This window comes from Miscanthus floridulus, chromosome 9 (genome assembly GCF_019320115.1).
Source record: "Miscanthus floridulus cultivar M001 chromosome 9, ASM1932011v1, whole genome shotgun sequence".
NCBI lineage: Eukaryota > Viridiplantae > Streptophyta > Magnoliopsida > Poales > Poaceae > Miscanthus > Miscanthus floridulus.
In genome coordinates, this window is record NC_089588.1 from 25427405 (window position 1) to 25448720 (window position 21316).

Sequence of the window (21316 nt, forward strand, 5' to 3'; positions counted from 1 at the left end):
CCTTCCCCCCCGCCCTACTTTTGTTGCCCTTCCCTCCGCCGCTACGGACGCGCTCGGGCCGTCCGAAGCCGAAGTCGACGACCTTGAACCGCAGCGAGCTGCCGACGACCACGTAGTTGGGCGGCGGCGTCATTGTAGTGGAGCGGCTTGGGCGTCACACAAGTACTTAAGGTTAGTAGTAGATCTCAAGCAAAGCAACATGTCAAAATCAACCTGGGTCAAGATGCCACCTCGCCGGATCCACCAAGGGCCAGCGCCTCCACCCTAGCTGCTCCGCCTCGTCGCTGGATCCGCCGAAGGGCGACGACCGACAGTCTGCTCACCTGACAAGATGCCTCATTGTTGGATCCGCCCTCAGCTAAGACGTCCTCGGCATGGAGGGGAGAGGGTAGGGGCGACGTCGGCTGGAACTGTCGGGGCGGGTGGGAGACGCCCCGGCAGGGGGCGTGGGTTCGCCCGAGGGCATGCGGTAACCGCGATTGGGAGCGGAGCGAGGCGAGGGAAGTCACGGTCGCGGGGAGGGGCTGCGGCAGGCGGCGGCGGCCCGGTGGCTGGCGGGCGTGGGGGCGGCTGCGGGCGCGGCGCACGGGGAGGGGAGGGCGGCGCGCGGCGCGGTGGCGGGCCGGTGTTGGCGGGCGGCGACGCGGGGACGACCGGAGCGGCAGCGCGGGGCAGCTGGGGCCTGGCCAGGCCGCTGCGCCAGGGGAGCACCCGCGTCGGGGCTGCAACCGTGAGTGCCACCGCGCCAGGGGACCCGTGCCGGATTTGCTGTCGTCGAGTCGGCAGCGCAGTCTGCTGCGGCAGTCATCGCCTGTGCAATGCAAAGGGCAAGATGGAGTGAGAGAGGATCTGGGGGAGGAGTCATCAGACAGAGCAGGACGAGGGGAGGGTCACGTACCAACAGATCCGACCTCGGAGCTTCACTGCCGCACCCGCTGCCGAGGAAGGGGCGGAACCCTAGGTCGGCGTCGCCGCAGCGCCGGGGGCCGGCCGCCCAGGACGATGTGCCGGCCCGTGGGCTGCAAAGGTGGACGCGGTGCTTGGCAGCAGTAACCTCGCCGGGGGCGGGGGCGGCTGCGGCGCTCGGTGGGGTGGGCACGGTGCGGAGGAGGGACGAGAAGCGTTGGGAAGGAGCAAAGAGTGGGGAAGGAAAAGCAGAAGTTGGAGTATTTATTTTTTTAAAATTTTCTTTGCCGAGGGCCATTGGCCAGGCCCTCGGCAAAGATCCCCTTTGCCGAGGGCCAGGCTAGGCCCTCGACAAATTTTTTTTTTTTGGTTTTTTGAACCCAGTTTTTTTGTGGTGCTATAATACATTATTTAAAACTCAATTTTAAAATTTGGGCCAATTTTGATTTTTTTGATATATTTCCCTAATTTATTTCTTTTCGTTGATTATTTCGAATATTTCAAATTTGAACTGCAGGTGGATGGAATAATACAATTTAGTGATTCGAAAAAGTTATTCATGGTATTTGGTGTATGTTGAGTCCCTATCCATGAACTCGCATCAAATTTCGGGCATCTTCTTCACGTAACATGATGAGAAACCTGTCAGAAAAGTGTTTTTAAATTATATAAAATCCATACGAAGTCCAAAAATCACGAAACTTGTCGAGGTGTCATGTTATCGCATGTGTAGGCTGTGGTAAAAAAATTGAGAAGGTTTCGAGCAAGTTGTGACGTCAGATGCATAAAACCCAGACATCTCCACATGTGATCGCATGTGATCACATGTGGAGATGTCTGGGTTTTATGCATCCGACGTCACAACTTGCTCGAAACCTTCTCAATTTTTTTACCACAGCCTACACATGCGATAACATGACACCTCGACAAGTTTCGTGATTTTCGGACTTCGTATGGATTTTATATAATTTAAAAACAATTTTCCGACAAGTTCCTCGTCAAGTTACGTGAAGAAGATGCCCGAAATTTGATGCGAGTTCATGGATAGGGACTCAACATACACCAAATACCATGAATAACATTTTTCAAAACACTAAATTGCATTATTCCATCCAACTGCAGTTCAAATTTGAAATATTCGAAAAAACTCAACGAAAAGAAATAAATTAGGGAAATATATCAAAAAGTCAAAATTGGCCCAAATTTTAAAATTGAGTTTTCAATAATGTATTATAGCACCACAAAAAAACTAGGTTAAAAAAACCAAAAAAAAAATCTTTGCCGAGGGCCTAGCCTGGCCCTCGGCAAAGGGGATCTTTGCCGAGGGCCTGGCCAATGGCCCTCGGCTAAGAAAATTTTAAAAAAAAATTAAAAATCTTTGCCGAGGGCCTAGCCTGGCCCTCGGCACAGGGGATCTTTGCCGAGGGCCTGGCCAATGGCCCTCGGCAAAGAAAATTTTTTAAAAAAAATAAAAAATCTTTGCCGAGTGCCTGACGGCGGGCACTCGGCAAAGACTGACGCCAGTGGCCGCCGTGACCCATCCGGCCATATTTGCCAAGGGCTAGGCCCTCGGCAAAGATTTATTTTGCCGAGGGCCATTTCTTTGCCGAGGGCCGATCTTTGCCAAGGGCTCCTGGGTCTGGCCCTCGACAAAGAGAGCCTTTGCCGAGTGCCCGAGATCTGGACCTCGGCAAACCCAGAAGCCCTCGGTAAAGGATGGGTTTCCAGTAGTGTGCCCTATAAAAGGGGAACACAAACTCTGTACAGGGAAGAGGTAGTTGAAAACATTTATGAAGCCCTAGTTTGGTTTGGACCCACTTCCCAATCGAGGCTTCGCCCGAGGCTCTTGTCACGGCGAAGGCTTCGGCTAACTCCTTCTAGTCCCACCTGCTGGAAACCTAGGGGTTTTCCAACACATGTCATTCTCTCTGTCTTCTTCCTCCTCCTGGGGCCAGGGGGTGAGCCCCAGGAATGGATGCCCACCCAAAATTTAGGCCTCGAATAGGGGCCCTGCTGGAGCATACTTTTTGGCTTGCGCACCCATATTTAGCTATGGGGATTCAAGTGCCTTACTGGAGTTGCTCTTAAATGAAATGCACAAACTGTTTGATTGCACAGTCATCTTAGTGCCTGTCGTTTGGATCCAAATTATATGTCGTGCCATGTTGTACAGCCCGATGACAATATAATACATTTCACCCAAACGTTCATTTGTTAAAGCAACCAGCTCCCACTGGCACGGTATCTGCACCCCGTGCAGTCACACACACGCACTTGAAGCTGCCAGCCACTCGAGGCAGGTGCAGGTTAGTGTAGAGCACCATGGCATCTACCCGGTACACATCTTGCTAGACATCCAGATGGGCGATCAAATTGTCAACTTCCAACTTGCAACACTAACATCAGCTTTTACAGTGCACCAATCCGGTGTGGAATTAATAAACTAGGACGCCGCACGCAAATCGACCAAAGCTGTTACGCACTTTCCATCCCACCTTCCGCTGTCACCACCCTACAGCAAGCATCACCATCTTCTTCCCTGAATCATCACCAATTCATTCCCAGTTGAAGCAGCCAACAGAAGCCACCACATTACCTAAACCCCTCTCGCTGCTCCTCCTTTCTTCATTCACCACCCACCAGCACGGGCACGCAGCAATAATCCAGCAGCACGGACACGCAGCAACGATGGTCGACCACGCCAATTCCTATCTAACCTTGACCCAGTGCTACTGCTGGTAACACCTCACTGCTTCCTTGAATTTCTGATCGATCTGACTTTCACCTACCCGTACCAGCCTGGCGAGAAGTAGAATACTACTCTTGCATTGGCACCCTAATTAATGTTCATCTGTCAAAGCAAACCCGAGGTCCTTACTGGCATGGTATCTGCAAGCGATGCAGTCACATGGTATGTGGACCAGGTGCATACATCTAGACAACCAGATGGGCGATCAAATTATTGTCATAACTTAATTCAACTTGCTTTTGTGTTGACTTCGTTTGCTTGCTAATGAGGCTCCAATGTGGAAATAAATTGCAAGGGAAATCGAGGAAAAAGGTTGGAGTTGTACGAGCATCTAAAGGAGTGCTCCACAAACTCTAGGTTTTTGTGGAGCTGCTCCATGGTGGAATTTGTGGAGCAGTCCCAAATATCTAGCACTACTACAGTAAACTTAATGGAGACAGACGTTTTTTTTTCCGGAGGCGGGCAAAGGCAACCGCCTCCGTCGAAAGATCACGGTTAATCCGTGAATAACGGAGGCGGTTGCCTTGCCCGCCTCAGTTAATCAGTTAACGGAGGCAGGCGCCTTATAACGCCCGCCTCGGTAAATCAATAAAAAACAAAAAAAATCCAGGCTCGACACCGAGCCCACTCTTAGTCCCAACGCTGAGCCCACTTCTGGGAACGCCGTGCTGCCGCTGGTGGTCGGATCCACACCCATGCCGCCGCCGGTTGCCGAATTCGCGTCGGTGGTGGCCGGATCAGCGAGCCCTGACGCCAGATCTAGCGGATCCACGAGCCCCGACGCCGGATCTAGCGGATCCACGAGCCCCGATGCCGAATCCACGAGCCCAGCCCTGCGCTTCACCGCCGGAGGCCCCGCGCCACTGTCGGAGGACGGGAGCCTGCACCGTGCGCCGTGCCGATGCCGGAGAGAGACGAGCACCTCCACACTACTACATAACGGGTAATCACCCACACCACTTTCACCACCGGTTCGTATTACAAAGCATTGGTGAAATAATTTTCACCGCCGGTTCGTGTTATGAACAGTTGGTGAAAATTTGGGCGGTTAACACCGCAGACGGGTAACATGAACCGGTGGTGATAAACCTATCACTACAGCCAGTTTGTGTTACCAACCGGTAGTGATGGTCGATCCATTTGTACCGCCGGTTTGTGGTACCAACCGGTGGTGAAAATCATATCACTATCGGTTCGTAATACGAACCGGCGATGATGAGTTATGCTGCATCACAATAAAATTCATAACTTTTATAAAAAAAGTTAGATGAAAACAAACTTTATATCAAAATTGTAGATCTCGATGAGATCTACAACTTTGTAGTTGATGACTTTTTTATTTGAAATTGTTTATAGTCCCAGAAATCTGTTTGAAGCTCTTATATTTTAAAATTCAATTTTTACGAATTATACAAACAACCTCAGATGAAAAATGATCAAAATCAAAGTTACAGATCTCGCTATGATCTACAACTTTATAGTTGACAACTTTTTCATTAGAAATCATTTAGGGTCTTAAATTTCTATCTGAAGTTCAAAAATTTTGAAATACAAATTTTGCAAATAACCTCGAATGGAAAATCAACCAAAACCAAAGTTGTAGATCTCGATGACTTTTTCATTTGAAATCATTTGATATCCCAACAGTATGGCTAAAGTTTAGACGATTTGAAATTCAAATTTGTCAAACGACCTCGGATGGCAAAACCATCAACATCAAAGTTGTAGATCTTGATTAGAACAACAACTTTGTAGTTGATCATTTTTTTATCCAAAGTCATTTAGGGTTCTAAATATTTATTTTAAAATCATGAGAAATTAGCACTAAAGGAATATACATGTTGTATGGACAAAAGTGACTTAGGGGCGGAGTGGTTAGAGCAGCTACGTGTGAGCACCGCGCAGATTTTCGCGCAAAAAATCGCGTGACTTGTGACAATGGGCATTCCTGGGATTACATCAAAAAATTTTGCTATTTTTGATCCGATTTTGGAATTTCTGAAAATCCCTATCGCCACCGGCTAGTAACACGGCGGTTGTGATAACTTTGCATCACGGCCGGTTAGGAAACCGGCGGTAATGGCAATGGGCATCACCGCCGACTTTCACTGCCTAGAGCCAAAACCATCATTGATGGGGGGGTCTGGAGCCGGCGGTGAATACCTGTTCTGCAGTAGTGCCAGAGGCCCCGCCCCGCCACACTCGCAAGCCGCCGCTGCGGCCTAGCGTGAGCAGCCCGCTGGGGTGTGAGCGCCTCCCACCGCCTCCAGAGAGCACCCACCGCGAGAGGAGAGAGGGAGCGCCCGCCGGTGAGAGACGAGAGAGAGGGAGAGAGCGGGCCATGCATGCACGAGAGAGACAAGAGGGAGAGAGCGGGCCATGCATGCGCGAGAGACGCGAGAGAGATGAGTGCCTCCTCTCTCGTGAGGACTGAGCCGAGAGAGGAGAGAGAGTGCTGTGTGGTGGTGGGTGAGGGAATGAGAGATGGCTGTGGATAACTCGAATTATATGATGTATCTATGAGTGTCAGGCCCAAATGGGCTGCTTGCTGGGCCACCACTTTTTTGGAGGCGGCGCCTCGGTTACTGTCGATTAACCGAGGCGATTGACCGCCTCGGTTAATCCATTAACCGAGGCGGTTGTGTTAGGGCAAACCCCTAGTGGTTGTATTAGGGGAACCGCCTCGGTTGCATTATTGGACGAATGCGAGCCGGCCACTGCCAAGTTGTATTATTGGTCTGTTTATCCTACCAACTCTGTGAGCGAGTCTTTGCTTGTCATCTCTTGCGATGAGAAAGAATCTTGCGGTACCCCCATGCTACTGCACGCAAATGCATTGGCCGCCGTTTCACGTGGTGGCTCAGAGCTAATCTAGCATCCAAGGCTCCGCTGTGGAATTAAAAAACTAGGACGCCATCTGCAAATCCATCGAAGGTGTCACGCACTTTCCTGCCCACCTTGCAGTGTTATTACCATGACCTACTCCAGTCACCACCTTCCCTGAATCGTCAACATTTCCTTCCTAGCTCATACACCCAACACAAGCCACCAAGCAGCTACTGCGATTCTTGCAGGCAAGAACCGCACATCAGAACCTAAATCCATCTCGCTACTCCTCATTTCTTCACTCACTGGCCTGCCGCAATCCAGCAGTAATATGAGGTGGGCTAGGTCGACGATGTCCATGCCGATGCCTTACTAACCATTAACCAATAGATCCTGTTCCACGACCAAGAACGAACAACAGTGGCACCGCCGCGCCTCACCGCTTCTGGCCATTGATCAGCTGGTCAACCTCTGGTTCGTTCCTTAACCGTTACGTTTCTGCAGCCGCTTATGCGTAGCTAGATCTGCGCATATAGTGCCCACTGTGATGTAGTAGTTACGTTTCTGCAGCTGCTTATGTGTAGCTAGATCTGCGCATATAGTTGCCACTGTCATGTAGTAGTATGAATGAACGAGAAGTTAGTAGTAGTGCCGCGATGGCTGCAATAATAGATGGCAGATGATTGAATCTTTGATGTATAAAATTAAAATGCCATGTTGAAATTAATATCTGTTCTCACTTTGTTACAGCAAAAACCAAAGTTCTCAATCATGGCCGGTGTCCTAGATGCTTTGGCGTCCTACATCCAAAACATGCTCATGCAGATGGCGGCAGATGAGGTGCATATGTTGCTTGGAGTGTCCAGTGAGATTGATAACATGGACATCAAGCTTCGGGATCTAAAGAACATCCTTGCTGATGTTGATAGGAGGAACATCACAGACCAAAGTGTCCAAGCATGGGGGATAGAGCTAAGGAATGCTATGTATGATGCCACTGACATCCTCGACCTGTGCCAGCTCAAGGCCATGGAGCGAGGCCAAAGGCATGATGCCGGATGCTTCAACCCATTGCTCTTCTGCATACGGAATCCCCTACATGCCCACGACATTGGAAGCCGCATCAAGAACCTTAACAAGAAGTTAGATGACATCAAGGCACGTGGTGCATCATTCAACTTCATGAACCTTGGTACTTATGAGCACCGTGGAAGAAACGTGGTATCATATCTTTTTGGTACCCATGAGACGTCAGTGGGGCTTGACGAATCTGGTTTGGTTGGTGAGAAGATCGAAGAGGACACAACAAATCTAGTAGAGATGCTAACAAAGAAGTATCCAACTGACGATGACAAATCCAACAAAATAATCATTTTCTCCATTGTGGGAATTGGTGGGATTGGTAAAACCACCCTTGCTCAAAAGATCTTCAACAGTGAAGTCATAAAACATGAGTTCACGAAGAAAGTATGGTTGAGTGTCAACCAAGACTTCAACAATACTGAAATACTAAGGAGAGTTATTATCGAAGCCGGTGGAAACCACCATGCTTGTGGAATTTCAAAGGTGGCACTGGAACAGACTCTAATAGAAGCTTTGAAGGGACACAAAACCTTATTAATAATGGATGATGTCTGGGACTACAATATATGGGAAGGTGTCCTTAGAACTCCCTTTGTCAATGCCATGCTAGCTCAAGGTAGCCGTGTGCTGGTCACCACAAGGCATGACATAGTGGCACGTCAGATGAAGGCTGAGGAGCCCTACCATCGTATTGACAAACTTGGGCTTGAAGATGCATGGTTGCTGCTCAAGAAGCAGGTACAAGTTAATCCATACATTAATTACTTTTCTTTAATTATGTATTTTGTTTTCTGGCTGCATCACTTTAGTTTTGCTTCTATCTTAGTAGTGGGAACTAGATTCCCTGCCCTGGCAACAACTTCTATTTTTCTTATTTGTTTCAACATCTAGTTCTACGGTGGTGACCTTCGAAATATATTATAAAGAAACAAAATGCCATACTTCCATATGTTAGTATTGTAATATCCTGCATATGCAGTCATGCAGACTCCACATAGGGCAGGCATTCACAATTTTTTGTTAAAGCAATTAAATTTTGTACATTGTATTACACTTCCTCCTTTTTTAAAAGAACTTGAGATATGTAGGTTCGATTGGATCTGTCATGGGCTGTAACGTAGGCAATACCACATGGCGAATTAGCAACGAAATTTAATTCACGTACAAACTAAGGCAACCATAATAAGTCTGTTTAGTACTATGCTTTTTAGAGTAAAATAAAAAAACAGTCTTCGAACTTATTCTGTATGATGTATTATGGGTCCCTAGACTCTCAAAATGCATGCACTGTGAGGTTAGCGAAATTGTCTTTGGATGTAATGTAAGTCCCAAGCTCTTATAATGCTACTTTCATGCCCCCACATTTATACTAGAATATCATCAAGATCCCCAGACTTGTCACGTGCTATCATCCAGTTCTAAATGAGCCCTAACACACTATACATCCTTATGTGGCAGACCACAATTGATCCATTTGTGGTTCGGTATTGACCAGTAGTCAAACGTGAGGGTATGTATGTCACACATATTAGGCTGCTGCACAATATCGGAGCGAGAAGAGAGAAACAGAGAGGGAGGGATGGGGAATCGAGACGGTGGGCCAAAGGCCAACATATATGTGTAGTTCCCATGGGTAGGATGCACTAGTAGAGATATTATGAGACATATAGATAGCATTTGGTTGGGAGATAAGGTTAGGTGGGATGGTCTTGTCTCTGGTTTGTGGGATGCAGCGACACTATTTCTTTTCTGGTTGGGGAGGGATGGGATCAACCCGTTTTCTGTTTGGTCTTAGACATAAAAAGTGGGATCCGCTACTGACATGTGGGGCCCATTTGGTAGTTTTTATTCTTTCTTTTTCTTCCTTCTCTCTTTCCCCAACCGTAGCCGCCCAAAGGGCTCGCGGCGCGACGCCCTATGCCTCCTCCTGGTCAGATCGGCGCCCACGCCCCACGCCTCCTGTTTCATGCTCCCCCCCCCCCGAGCTCGCACGCAGTGGCTCTTCAGAGGTTGCACAGCGGCGGCCTCCCAAGCTCGGGCGCGGAGGCTCCTCATATCTCGCGCACGGTGGTGGCCCCTCGAGGTCACGCGTGGCAGTGCCCCCCAAGCTTGCCCGATGGTGGCCCCTAGTGCTCCTCTTCTTGTAAACGACCGCAATGAAAGTTTAGGGGCATGGGTGCCCGATGGTGGCCCCCAATTTTGTAAAGGACCTCGGATGGAGAAACAATCAAAATGAAAGTTGTAGATCTCGAAATGTTATGAAACTTTGTAGTTGACAACGTTTTCAGTTGAGATCATTTACTACTTGAAAATACTGTTTGAAATTAAAATTTCAAATTGTTGAAGAACTCTGATTTTTTCTTTTTAATCTCTGGCTAAAACTTGTAACTAGTCTTTCTCCCTCATACTAACTTCAAATTTGATGATTTTTTTTTCTAAAAATTTCTAAAATCATGCCCTATCAATTTATTGTGTTCTTACCACTATTATTTTATCCATCTTTTCATGTGACTGTGTTTTATCTATTTGAATTTTGAATTTAAAAAAATGACAACTTCAAACGTTATTTTGGAACACTAATCGATTTTAGATGAAAAAATCATGAACATAGAAGTTGCAGAACTTATCAAGATCTACAAGTTTTATTTTGGTCATTTCTTCATCCAATAAAGTGGTAATAACATTGTTCATAAAATTTACATATCTCTCTTATAGTTTCATAAACAATAAGAGGGATATGTAACATTTGTGAACAATGTTACTACCACTATGTTGGATGAATAAATTATCAAAATAGAAGTTGTAGATATCGGAAAGTTAGGAAACTCTATAGTTGACAACTTTTTAATTTGAAATCATCTTGTCAAGGAAAATTACGTTTGAATTTCTAAAATTTGAAATTTAAATTTTGTAAATGACCTCGGATGGAGAAACTACCAAAATGAAAGATGTAGATCCTAAAAAGTTATGAAATTTTATAGTGGACAACTTTTTGATTTGAAACTATCTTCTCAAGGAAAACTACATTTGAATTTCAAAAAAATTGAAATTTAAATTTTTTAAATGACCTCGGATGGACAAACAGCAAAAATGAAATTTGTAGATCTCAAAAAGTTATCAAACTTTGTAGTTGATAACTTTTTGATTTGAAATCATCTTGTCATGGAAACCTACGTTTGAATTTCTCAAATTTGAAATTTAAATTTTGTAAACGACCTCGGATGGAGAAACTACCAAAATGAAAGTGTGCAAAAATCATGAAAAAATGCTGCGACCGTAGAGTGAGGGTGTGTGTGGCTGCCGGTGGGGACTTCCTCGGATTAAAAAAATTGCTATTTTTTTTGCCCCTTTTTCTCGTGATTTCTGGAAATTTATTTGTAGGGACGGCTCAATATCCAGCCGCCCCTACAAATAGATTTGTAGGGGCGGCTGATAACACCAGCCGCCCCTACAAATCAATTTGTAGGGGCGGTCTGGGAACCGCTCCTACAAATCAGCGATTTGTAGGCACCCTTTCATAGGGGCGGCTGACAAAACCGCCCCTACAGAGGGTTACCAGCCGCTCCTAAAAACCTTTTTCTACGTAGTGTGTGGCCTCCCAAACAAACACCACTCATCCTAGAGCCATCTCGTCCTGTCCCTGCTTGTCCTTGAATCCAAACACACAGATAATGTTCCACCATGGCATGCCATGTTGAGGAATGGAAAAGGTCTAGGTTTGTTTGGATGTGGATGACGTCGTGTTACATATTCTAAGGCTAGAAATAATATTTTGATGAGTAAACTCCATGGTTGGTCCTCCAACTTGTGAGTTGTGTCATCCCGGTCGCCAAACATAAAAAGTATGTCATTCCGATCTTTAAACTTTGTTTGGGCCTCATATTCGTACAAACGGATATGGATTCAGGCCCGCGTGCAGAGAAAAGACTCGCTTGCTTGAAAATAAAATATTAGCGGTGGTTATATACAAAATCACCCAGATACATAAATTGCACAAATATTAACAAATTTCATGAGGGGCTATTTTAAAAAAAATATCTTCTTCCACATTAGAAGTGTTACATGAGTTCATCTCGCTGTCAATGCCGCCACTGCTGTCGGGGAGCGCGAGAGCGTGAGCCATGGCCGCGGCTGCACAATCGAGCCGCCGCCACCGCTGCACAAGCACGAATGTGAGCAACCATCGTGGCCGCGTAGCCGCCGTGGCTGCGCAGCCGTACAGAACTGGGGTACTTAAATAGTTTAAGGATCTAAATGTGCAATTTTATATTTAGTGATATGATAGAAGATGTAGTAGTTTAGGGGCATGGGTGTAATTTACTCTATAAAAATATATTATTCTCCACTGTACCAATTATCACATGACTGGAAGTATATGTGAGAAGGCATCGCATATGAAATTGTCTACAACAGCATTTTTAATATTGATTTTTCAACGTGAACCGGGTGGAAGCGTGCTATAGCAAAGAACCCACATATACCAAAGCAAAACTCTTTGTACTAAACTGGATGTGCCTATTGGGTGAAATTTAATGAAGAGTGGGCCCAGAAACTACGAATAGAACTAGTACCACTTAGAATATTAATTATTTTGGAACAAAATTTGAAACTAATCCAACCGCCTTTGTTGGGAGGAGACTATTACTGCTTTCAACTGTTTATTTGTATAGTCACGCACTGGGAGATTACATGTTGTCACCTGTAATTGAAATAATTCTTTCTAATATTTTTGCTTGGCCATACCTTAATGCGCCCCTTGTAATGAATATTTTTCCATATTTATTGAGTCATGTTTTATTGAGCACTGTAGCTTTATTATACATAATTTATATTGATTGGTAGTGATTCATTCCAGTTGGTTCAGAATTGACGCAGTGGCAGCTACAATGCACACAATGTTGTATTAGCTGAATAATAGGAAAGGCCGTACTTCGAAAGGTGATAGGAGCAAAGAAGTAGAAATTCATCATGAACATTGCTAGTGAGTACTTTGTTGCTATTGTCTCCGAAGCAACATTCGTGCCTTTTTTCTTTCTTTTTACATAGTTGCACATGCATAAAGTATAATATAAAAAAGGCTGACCAAAAATTATGTGCTAGAGACCCCATAGGTTTCTTCCTTGATGTGTTTTGCATTGACAGGATATCACGACACTGCACAATAAATTATTGTTTGTCTAATTAGCCTAAAATTCTTGCAGGTTGTTACAGACGTAAATGATGAGCCCCAGGTTGAAATACTAAAGGATATTGGAATGAGACTTGTTGAAAAATGTGATGGTTTACCTCTTGGGGTCAAAGTAATGGGAGGTCTCCTCCGTCAGAAAAGGATAAGACGAACTGACTGGCAAAATGTCTTAGATGATTCTCTATGGTCAGTATCACAAGTGCCTAAAGAGCTAAATTATGCAGTATATCTTAGCTATGAAGATCTGCAGCCTTGTTTGAAGCCTTGCTTTTTGCACTGTTCCCTCCTTCCGAGTGGTGCATTGTTTTATGTTCATGACATTGTTGGCATGTGGATTAGTGAAGGATTTGTTCTTGGAACTTTACGTGACCTTGAAGAAATTGGAAGGGAATACTATGATCAGTTAATACAGCGGAACCTTATTGAACCAGATAAGAGATACCTTGATCAAGTAGTTTGCAACATGCATGATATTGTTCGGTCATTTGCTCATAACATGTTGGGAGATGAAGCACTAGTAGCTCACAATAGTACAATTGGTATTGACAAACTTAAATCGCAAAAGTTTTTTAGATTATCTCTCGAAAGCAAAGGATCAGAACAACATAATTTGGAGTGGTGTTCTCTCCAAACACAGACATCACTGAGAACACTAATTTTAGTTGGTAATATAAAGATTAAGCCAGGTGATTCATTTGTTTCTCTTTCAAGTCTTCGAACACTACATTTGGACAGTGTAAATATTGATGCAATAGCCAAATCTTTGTATCAGCTGAAACATTTGAGGTATTTGTCAATAGAAAACTGTAATACATCCAAGTTACCAGAAGACATAGGCAAGTTGAAATTCTTGCAGTACATTAGCCTTTCTGGTTGTCAGAGTTTGGCTAATCTTCCCAGTAGCATTGGAGTGCTACAAGACTTGAGGTTTCTCAGACTTGACCCGACAAATGTAAGTGTTATACCAAGGGAATTTAGTGGCCTAACTTCTTTGAGGAAATTATATGGATTTCCAGCCTACATGGACTGTGACCACTGTAGTTTGGAGGAACTAGGGCCTCTCTCCCAGCTAACTAATCTTCATATCAGTTTCTTGGAGAATGTAGCTTCTTCCTCATCTGCTATACAGGCCAAACTTGGTGAAAAGAACCATCTAAGATATCTGTCACTGTGTTGTACCAATAGACTTGGCAATGATGGTGTATTGGTAGAAGAGGAAGAAGGGATCTCTGAGAAACATAAGTGGCAAACCGAAGAGGTTTTTGATGAGCTCTGCCCTCCACTTGGCTTAGAAAACCTTACAATCAAAGGGTATTTTGGTGAGCGGCTCCCAGGTTGGATGATGCCAGCAGCAGCAGTTATGCAGCTTAGGAGCATGAGGATTCTAATGATGGGCGACTTGGCCTGCTGCACAGAGCTTCCTAGTGGCTTGAGTCAGCTCCCCAGCAATCAAGCGTGTTGGGCTTGAATTCCTACAACCAAGCAATCATGTAGGGGTTGCGTTTCCCAGATTACATCAGTTGACTTTTGATAGATTGGTCAAATGGGAGGAATGGGAGTGGGAGGAACAAGTCAAAGCGATGCCTATGTTGGAGAGGCTTAAACTCAGTTTGTGCAAATTGAGCCACATGCCTCCTGGCCTTGCCTTCCACGCAAAGGCTTTGAAGAAATTATACATATATGATGTGAATAACCTAAGGTCTTTGGAGAACTTCACTTCTGTTGTCCACCTCGACGTGTTTTGGAACACTGACCTGGAGAGGATCATTAATCTACCAAAACTGCAGAAGCTCACCATACAAGACTGCCCAAAGTTGATGGTATTGGAGGGCATGCCAGCACTACAGAGACTCAATCTGAAGGATGATGCCTTGGGAACAGTCCCCAGGTATCTACAGGATGTGAACCCAAGGCATTTACTGCTACATTGTTCCTTGTCGCTGCTCACATCCATAGCAACAGGGAAATCTGGTCCTGAGTGGCACAAGTTTCGCCACATCCAGCAAGTCAAAGCCTATGGCAGTCCAAGGAACTGGTATGTTCTGTACACAAGGGATCCTTTCCGCTTTGAGACAAGTATCAGCCGCTCTGCTATTGCTCAAGGTAAATTAACACTAAAGGTGCTTCATCCGATATATTTTTATTTTTGGATATTGTGTTTCGCTTGGTCTGCTTTATTGTTTCCATCGTGTCAATTTCAATCTGTATATCTTCTGCAGCACGCAGGCACCGCAGGAGGTTTCGATATTTTGCCTTTGTTTAGTTCGCGAAAAGTTGGAAATTTGGCTACTGTAGCACTTTTCGTTTTTATTTGGCAATTAGTGTTCAATCATGGACTAATTAGGCTCAAAACGTTCGTCTCGCAATTTCCAACCAAACTGTGTAATTAGTTTTTTTTTCATCTACGTTTAATGCTCCATGCACGTATCGCAAGATCCGATGTGATAGGTACTGTAGCACTTTTTGGGAAAACTTTTCGCGAACTAAACAAGAGCTTCGAAACATGTCCCATTGATGAAGAAGAGTGGCTAGTAGAAGGACGCACATGTGCGGACAAACGCCTGCCCCTCTGCCTACGCTTCCGGTAAATTTGCCTACACGATATAACTGCTTGGCTCCATCCTGATTATATCTCCAACTATTTCATTAATTTTCACCTGACATATCGCCACACTAGATTCAGACATCTCACGCTACTTGCCGTTTCTTCTAGGATTAGTATAACATATTTGAGCAATGGCTGCAGGTGGCAGGCCTATGCTCACTTGACATTCTGGTTGCGTGGACGAGCGTGCCTGCACTGCAGTGAAGCCGACGGCATCGCTTCCCCATCAGATCAGTGGACCCAAGCAGCAGTGTATTCTGCATGTACACAGATTGTTCTGACCAGAGGCATTGTTGGGTGATGGTATGGATTAGTGTGAATATATGCATTCTGGTCATTCGTTGATCTTCCGCCAACTGCTTGTGCAGAACAAGACTTGCTCTGTTTTTACTGTTTGTTCATTCTGCTTTCTTTAGGCTGCTGGGAGTGGGAGTGCTTTCATTCTGCTTCCTTCCGCCAACTGCTGGGAGTGGAGTATATGTTGCTATATCCTGCTGAACATCTATGTTTTGTACGGAGTATTTTGGATTGGAACATGCTTGTCCTCTTTAATTTCAGCTGGCTTACCCATAGTGTAGGACGTAACCTTGCACATTACCTCCATGAATCCACTGTGGAGACGTGCTTTCTCGGTGGGTTGAGTTGACCTACTTAGACACTTACTCACTCTGTCCCACAATAAAAGTCGTTATGGAATACGTGAATGTCAAACCTTCTTAACTCTGACTAGGTTTGTAGAAAATATGTGCAACATTTTATCGGTGTTTCGAGTAAACACCAACGAGTAAATTTATATTATTGCGCGTCTGACCCAGATGGTGTGCTAAGAAGACACAAGATTTATACTGGGCAGAATGTCCCTACGTCCAGTTCGTGGCTGCTGCTCGTGTTACTAGCACTGAAAAGTTCATAGTAGGGGTTACAAACGGGCGAGAGAGGGACAGGTCCCAAGTCTCTGATGGAAAGACTGAATGGGTGCCAGAGCTCGATCGCTGCACAGCTGTGTATTGGAGGTTCGATGCTAGTGGTTCTGCTATGATGCGGTGTGATGTGTGATGTGGTGAACCGATGCCCCTAGTGAGACGCCTTGCTTTCCCTTTTATAGGCCAAGGGAAAGCACGGGTTACAAATGGGAGAGCCAAGGAGAACGAGAGGCGAAAAGAAGTCCTTTAGGGTCGTCGGGCGTTTCTTTTTCCTCTGTGCGGGCCCGCTGATGTGGCAGGAGGCGACAGGGACAGCCCCACGCCGGGTGCCTGTCCGCTGACACTGCCATGCCCTGGTGTTGTCAGCGGGTCGTAATGTCCCGCTCCGCCCCGGCGGACGGTGCGGCGAACCAGCGTGCTGGTCAGCGGCCGTACAAGGAGTGGGCAGCATAGTGACCACTCGTCCATCACTGTGGGCATTGTGAGTCTTCTAGAATGACATGTTGTGGGGACGGGTCGTGCTGGGACGCGACCGCTCCCTGCACGATGCCAAAAGTTTGACCTTGGGTAGTACTTTCTGGCCCGTAGTGTTTGGCGGCGGCATGAGCTTCCGTTAAGAACCGCGTCTGTGGGATCGGGTGAAGCGGAGCCAGTCCTCAGGCGTCGGGTGTCGCAGAGCCAGCCCTCAGATGTCTTGCGAGGCGGAGCCAGCCCTTAGACATCGGGCAAGGTGGAGCCAGCCCTCAGACGTCGGCCGAGGCGGAGCCGACCCTCGGGCGTTGGCCGAGGCGAAGCCGACCCTCGAGGGTCGGCCGAGGCGGAGCCTTCCCTCGAGAGTCAGCCGAAGCGGAGCCAACCCTCGGACATCGGGCGAGGCGGAGCCAGCCCTCGGATGTCGAGCGAGAAAAAGCCAACCCTCGGTGGTTGAACAAGGCGGAGCCAACCGTCGGGGGTTGGATGAGACAGAGCCAACCCTTGGAAGTCAACCAAGGCGGAGCCAACCCTCGGGGGTCGGACGAGGCGGAGACCATGGCCTCGGTGGTCGAACGAGGCGGAGCCCAGTAAGAGGTGTAGTCACGCTCCTACATCTCGGATAACCAACATCGATGGTTATTAGCTCCTCCTCTTTAGGTACCCTAGTATTGGTCAACAACAGTAGCCCCTGGGTGATTCGGATAGAATCGCCTGGGGGACTTTTTGACTTGCCAGTGGTTGCATGCGAGCGCACTTGATGGGTGTAGCCCCCGAGCCTCCGGGTGATTCGGGTAGAATCGCCTGGGGGATTTTTTATTTGCCAGTGGCTGTGCGTGAGCGCACCCGGTGGTTGTAGCCCCTGAGCCCCTGGGTGATTTGGGTAGAATCGCCTAGGGGATTTTACGACTTGCTAATGGGTGTGCGCGAGCGCACCCAATGGGTGTAGCCCTAGAGCCTGCGATGGAGTAGAATACCCCTTCGGTGTTTTTTTCCGAAAGGGAGGACTCTGAGGGCTCTGGCATTCTTTTGTCGCCCAGGGCGTGTCCTAGGTCGGTGATTCCCTTTTGCTGAGGTTGGACCCTTCGTGGGTATGGTCGTGAGATTTGTTGGTTTGCTAATTGGATAGTTCGATTGGGGTCCCATCATTCCATTCGTGGGGATCCGACTAGGGTCAGCCTGGTGAAGACTCGATCGCGGGTCGAGATGCCCGTGGTGCTCGTGCGCCTGGGTACTGGCCGCTTGCGGGGCCCATCCCTATCCATCTCTTATCGTAAGGGTGCCTGGGACGACTGTCAAACCCGTTGATGGGCTAGCCATCGAACTCCTAGGCCCAGACGGGTCATAGAGTTGTTTTTTGATCCATATTCCCGTTACTCGTACCGAGTGCTGGTCTGCCCGGGGAGGCGAAACGTCCGACGAGTCTTCTGAGGGAAAGGATAGGGATTGCGTGCGCATATCACATGGCATGACGTTGTCGTAGATCATGGCAAGCGTAGAGATCTAGGTGGACTGTTGGCTTCCTCACATCCGTCACCCCTATAAAACCAAAGGGTTCACCCCTAGGATTTCATACCTTGCCTCCTTGCCTTTGCATCTGCAACCTCCACCATCAATCACCTAGTCTTCCTGCCTCCATGTCCCAGCCGTCGTCGAGCTCGCATCCACCCACCCCCATCTTCCAATGGATCTGTGGTGCCGCTCTGACTTCACCTTCCAGTGCATGGAGGGCCTTGTCCGCCGCGGTCTTCTCTACGCACGGACCGCGGCCGAGGAGTCGCTGCTACCCGGCGAGAAGGATGTGCCATCGCCACTAGATGGCTACGTCATGTCATTCGTGCACTTCCATGAGCGCAAGCTCGCCACCCCTGCTCATAGGTTTCTTCGGGGGCTGCTGCACTACTATAAGATCGAGTTGCAGCACCTCAATCCTAATGGAATTCAGCACATGGCGGCGTTTGTCGCCCTGTGTGAGGGATTCCTGGGGATTAGTCCCCACTTTGATCTATGGAGGCACTTCTTCGCCGTCACCCTCTAGAAGAAGAGGGAGAAGAAGCAGGAGCTGAACACGCCAATGGGATGTGCCAGCATCCACCTCCGGAACAACCGGGTAGGCCAACAAGGGGTGGCATTCGCATTGGTTTTATCTCAAGAACGACGCAACCGCCCCCTGCCAGATTTCACCGGGCGCCTAATCGAAGAGGCCCCGGATTCGTGGAGGAAGTGGGGTGTCCCGGAGAAGGACAATAAGAAGATCTAGGACCACCTCGCCGCCATCCGAATCCTGAAGGAGAGGGGACTAAAGGGGTCGGGTATCATCGGGGCCTACCACACGAGGAGGGTGGCGCCGTTGATGAGGCGCGCGCTTCTGCTGTACGCGATGGCGCTCGAGGCGTCATTCGACAGGACGGTGCTCACCGAGGGAGCGCTCTCCCCCTCCGAAATCACACAGCACATCAAGGAGGCGATGGAGTCTTCATGGGACGATATGGGCGCTCCACTTGATTTTTTGTATCCGGTGCCGATGCACCCTCCGATGCAGCCAGAACCGTGCTACATCATCTTTATAAGTTTTCCCTCCTCATGCCTCCTCTTCAATTGAACTCCTGGCCCCTTTATACAAACATTGAGATTTGGGGATCAGCCAAGGGACCTTGTCCTCATGGATCACTTGGCTCCGTTGCTGAGGGATCCATCCGTGAGGGAGGCGAATCACGCTGAGGCTGAGCGGCTGAGGAAGGCGAAGGAGGATGAGAGGAAGAAGAGGCAGTAGAGGCTGCGGGCACGGGAGCAAGGGGAGGACACCAACAGCGATGACGACGATGATGAGGAAGACGACAATGAGGTAGTCGACAACACCATGTGTGATGACCTGGAGAGCGAGGATGTGCTGACAGGTATCCGCTCATCTTTGCAGGAGTCGGGGCCCTTCCCATTTCATGGAGGGGAGGGCGCATCCGTGAGGCCGGTGGAGACAAGGTGGACCATCGGTCTGCCCCAGGGGCCAATAGGGATGGGTGGACCTACTGCCATGCCCGAGGTGCCAGCGGAGGAGGGTGGCTCCGCCATCGCGCCCCAAGATGCAAGGGAGGCAAGCACCTCTGCCCGAGAGCAGGGGGTGGGCTCGAAACGGCCCTGCGCCAACGAGGTGGAGTAGGGGTATAGGGGTTCGCCCCCCAAACATATCCGCCGCCCAACAGCGCCGATGTAAGTCACCAGCTCCTCTGTTTTTTCTTTGTTTTTTCTATGTTTTCATCGTGACTTATGCTTTTCTTTCTTGCAGCGTCTTGAGGCGGTGCAATCTTTTCGCGCTAGCGCGAAAGAAGAGCGTCGCCCTTCAAGTGAGACGACAGTCGTTGGTTGACGTCGCACCCATTTTGGGCTAGAGCAGCGCCAGTGTTACTGCATCACCGGCCAGTCAGGCGCCGCACAAGGTGGCACCCGTGTTCTCGTTGGGACAAGCGGACATAGGGGCTCGAGGGACACCTATAGAGGTTGCTAAGCAACCGGCGATGGAGGTGATACCGCTGTCGACGACAGGGCGGACAGAGCTTCCAACCGCGCTCGTGGCACCGACCATGGTAGGAGCGACGCAGCCAGACGAGGCCCCGCCGACATAGGTGGAGGTGGAGAAGGCTGTGACAGGTGGGCCACAGCCGGACAGTACCGTGGTGGCACCTGAGGCAGTGGTGTGACCCGCGCCACTAGCGGCCCAAGCGACGGTGCCCGACGTGGGACAGACGGAGGGGGACACGGTCAAGGGGCCCCGGATGTCATGGTGGTGGTGGAGAGGACCAGCGGGGAATCATCCTTGGCCCTAATATTGGTAGGCAGCCACTTACCTGCGCGGGATGAGCCTCTGCTCTGGTGGACAAATCCGCAGGACCCGACATCGACACTCTTCACCCTCGACAATGCCACCGAGAGCATGGAGCGGGAGACCCTCAACATGGGGATTGTGGCCGCACTGGAAGCCTTGGACCATGCCAGGGGCACCCTGCGTGAAGTCATTGTCCCCACTGGCCAGGTATTTACTTGATCTTGCCTCTTGCCCTCTTCTTCCTTTATGTATTTTTTGTGTTCTGACACTCATCTGCTTTCAGTCCATTATCGCTTGCAACCGGGAGAAATCTCGATTCCTTCACGAGCAGAAGGAGAGCTGGGACTACCTCATCAAAGAGGCATGGCTGCGTGGGGATGCGACCGCCCAGCTCGTTGCTACCCAGTAGAGGGTGGTCGAGCTGACTCCCCTTGCCGAGGAGGCAGACAGTCTCTAACTGCGGGAGGCCAAGGCCCATCGGCATGCAGACAAGGCCTAGAGGGCATTCGAGGCCCTGTCGGTGAGGGCACGGCAAGATGACGAGGAGGTCACCAAAGTCAGGAGGGAGCAGGATGAGCTACTCCAGAGGAACACCGAGACCCGCCGGCGGATCCTTGACCTTCTAGCCGAGGTTGTGAGGGAGCGGGAGCTAAAGCTGGGAGCCGAGGAGAAGGTCATGGCCTTGTTACTGAGGGTGAGTTTGGATGTCGAGTTGGTTACCCAGCTGCACAAGGAGCAGGACGAG

The 21316-nt window shown here is 48.4% G+C and overlaps 1 pseudogene; it reads left to right on the forward strand.

The window, feature by feature from the left end:
• The first annotated feature begins 7252 nt into the window (after nt 1-7252).
• LOC136481585 (putative disease resistance protein RGA1) lies at nt 7253-15924 on the forward strand (annotated as a pseudogene).
• The last annotated feature ends 5392 nt before the right edge of the window (nt 15925-21316 follow it).